The sequence below is a fragment of the Miscanthus floridulus genome, chromosome 2 (genome assembly GCF_019320115.1).
Source record: "Miscanthus floridulus cultivar M001 chromosome 2, ASM1932011v1, whole genome shotgun sequence".
Taxonomy (NCBI): Eukaryota; Viridiplantae; Streptophyta; class Magnoliopsida; order Poales; family Poaceae; genus Miscanthus; species Miscanthus floridulus.
In genome coordinates this window covers 90,285,034-90,288,057 of record NC_089581.1, presented here as the reverse complement: position 1 = coordinate 90,288,057, position 3,024 = coordinate 90,285,034, and the positions used below count along the sequence as shown (strand labels likewise).

Sequence of the window (3,024 nt, the reverse complement as noted above, 5' to 3'; positions counted from 1 at the left end):
ACATGAATTTTAATCAACAAAATTTCGACATGTTTAAAAAGTTGATAATGGGAACATCCAATCCATCTGTGAAGATAGCGAGTTTCTTTCAAACTACACACTACAGTGATCTTCATACTGCTAAGCTGAAAATGCTTGGTGCTAATATATGTACCGATTTTAAAGGTGATCCATTATATAGATATCAGAAATAAAAGTTCTAGCCTCCCAGTCATACTTATTTAACACAGCTAGTGCATCTCAGCCCCTAGTAGAATATTGTAGCACTCACTTGTAGCCATACAGATTAAACAAATAGCCGAGATTGTACAAATAGCACTCACTTGTACCCACACAGATTAAAAAATTACAAATAAAAACACCACACTCGCAATTGTATGGACTACATTTACAATTTAACAAGAGGATACATGGGCAAAAGCGGACTATTGAATAACAAAATCATTTGATTGGAAATTTTCTAGCAATTCTTCAGTGATAAGGTCTTAAGACAAATAAAGATGGTAGACGATGAACCTTTCCCATTGTCTTCCTCATACATGGTGAGTAGATTCACTACACTAAAAAGTAGAGGCAAACCTAGAACTCGGGGATTCACTTAAATCCCACAAAAAATCAGAGAAAAAAAAATGAAAGGGTACTACCACTACGGCACTACACAAGTTCATGCAACAAGCAACTGAAAACCCTAACAGTAACTCAAAAATTTCTACAAATTTTCAGGAGTTTGTTTACCTCTTGGTTGCTGGCTGCTTGCTCCAACCTTCTGACCAGGAGCCATGGTGCTCCCACCTTTCAAAGTGGCACGTGGAGTGGGGGGAGGGGGTCACGACTACTGGCGGGGGAGCAAGGGGGGTCGCACCTTCTGACGGACAGTGCCTACTGCTTGAGTCGGCATGAGGAGGGGGGCAGCGCCTGCTGGGGAGCGATGCCCACTCAGGTCGAGCAGAGTGAGGGGGCAGCACCCTGCTCGTTGAGGTCAGGCAGGTGGGCGGAGTGAGGGGCGGCGATTTAGATTTGGGAGAAATAGGAAGCATGTGGCATCGGCGGGATAGAAATAGATGGCGGCAGGAGAAAATTTTGGGATAGTTTTCACCGGGAGAAAGAGGGAGCACATGGCATCGGTAGGAGAAGAATGGTGGTAGCAGATGAATTTTTTGTGCTCGGCGTCGGCAAGAGAAGAAGCTGGTGGCGGCGGATGAATTTTTTGCTCCTAGCATCGGCGGGAGAAGATGCAAGCGTTGTAGCGGCGGATGGTTTTTTTGCTTTGGGGTCCAGAGAGCTAGGGTTTAGTGAGACTACTGGGCCTAATGGGCTGTTTTTTAGAACATAAAAAATTAAGGGTTTATTGAGACTACTGAGCCTAATGGGCTCTTTTTTAGAACAGAAAAAAATTAAGGATGGAAAAGAAAAAATATTGAAATCTCATAGCCGCGAGCAACTCGCCCTATTTTTTGCGCAAAAAATACACGCGTATGGCTAATGGGATTTGAACCTCCAACTTGCAACCTCACATGTAGCAACCCTAATCACTCCACCTCAAAGTCATTTGAGACTAAATAGATGATATAGATGATATTTTTCTTTAGTAGTCTAGATATTGTTGATCTCATCGAGATATAGAACATTTGGTTTTTGTGGTTTCTCCATCCAATGTTGATTGGACAATTCAAGAAAATTGTAATTCAAAATATTATATGTGAAGTTGAGCTTATCATGTTAAAATTCAAATCATAAGTTGAGACAATTGTCTATTAGTATGTCATGACAAATTGCAACTCGTTGTAATATGGAAATCCTTCAGTTTACAATGATTGCTTCTAGATCTTAGTGACGGACAAATAATTTTCATGGTAAAGTCATACTCCCACCAAATAACGTCGTAAAACAAAATGACTTAGCGACAAATTTAGCTGTCGTCATGAGAAAATCATCGTAGAAGGCCATACTTCTTGTAGTGGATGCAACCTAGGAGGCGGTGGAGAACCAACATTGCGACACAGAGGCTGACAGGTGGGCCTAAGGGCCAGGGCGGCCTGCAGGTGAGGCCGGCTAGCCCCACATGGTAGCCCCTTGGGGTCTGCTTTGGTGAAAAGCCTCCTAGAGTCTTCTAGAATCTTCTCACATTGATTACATGGTAGAATTCCATAATTTCCTTTGATGAATAGGTTCTCCTTGACGGTTTTCTAGATAAACCCTGCTGAAAACACAGATTCACCAAAACTCATGAAATTTATTAGTTTAAACCCCTAGACCTATGTTTGGTTGTGGAATTAAGTATAAATATAGGTTATGTTGAAGGTTTATAATTGATGTTTGTGACCGTCAACAACATGCATCTTTGTGGAATGTGTGCACACCTTTTATGGTGCTTCTTCGCTCCTATTGCATGATTAAATATTGCCTGGAGACTAGTCTTGATTAGATGCTATCTTCTCTAGGAGAACTTCAGCTTTTCTAAGGGTGAGTGACATAAATGCTGCTCCAGCAGTAGCATCAAGTTGTTCACGAGCTTTTTGGGTTAATCCATGGTAAAAGCATTACATGAGCAACCAATCTTCCATTCCATGATGAGGACAATCTAAAATATATTCTTGGAAACGTTCCCATGCCTCTAGAATGGTTTCACCTTTTCTGCTATTGGAAGTTGGAAATTTTTCCTCTTAAGACATTGGTTTTGCCTATGGGGAAAAACTTTGCTAGAAAGGCCTCCGAACATTTTGCCCATGTGTGATGTCATCTTTGTTGGTGTAGAACCACTACTTCGCCCTTCCCACTAATGAGAATGGAAATAGGCAGAGTAGTATGATGTTTTGAGCAACATCCTTGATGACGATTGTGCTACTAATCTCTAGAAAATTTTAGAGATGAGCACTAGCATCTTCATGTGCCTTTCCGCTGAATGGGGTAGCTTGAACCATGTTGATGAGGCTTGGCTTGAGTTCAAACTCAAGATTGTTGTTTTGGAGTGTTGGTCTAGTGCGAATGTTCTCGATGCTGGGAGCAGAGAACTCATGTAGTGTT

At 41.6% G+C, this 3,024-nt stretch overlaps 1 non-coding gene across 1 annotated transcript; it reads left to right on the top strand.

The window, feature by feature from the left end:
• Positions 1-2,562: 2,562 nt before the first annotated feature.
• LOC136541158 (small nucleolar RNA R71) lies at positions 2,563-2,671 on the top strand. Its single transcript, XR_010780252.1, has one exon. It is a non-coding gene; the product is annotated as a small nucleolar RNA R71 (small nucleolar RNA).
• The last annotated feature ends 353 nt before the right edge of the window (positions 2,672-3,024 follow it).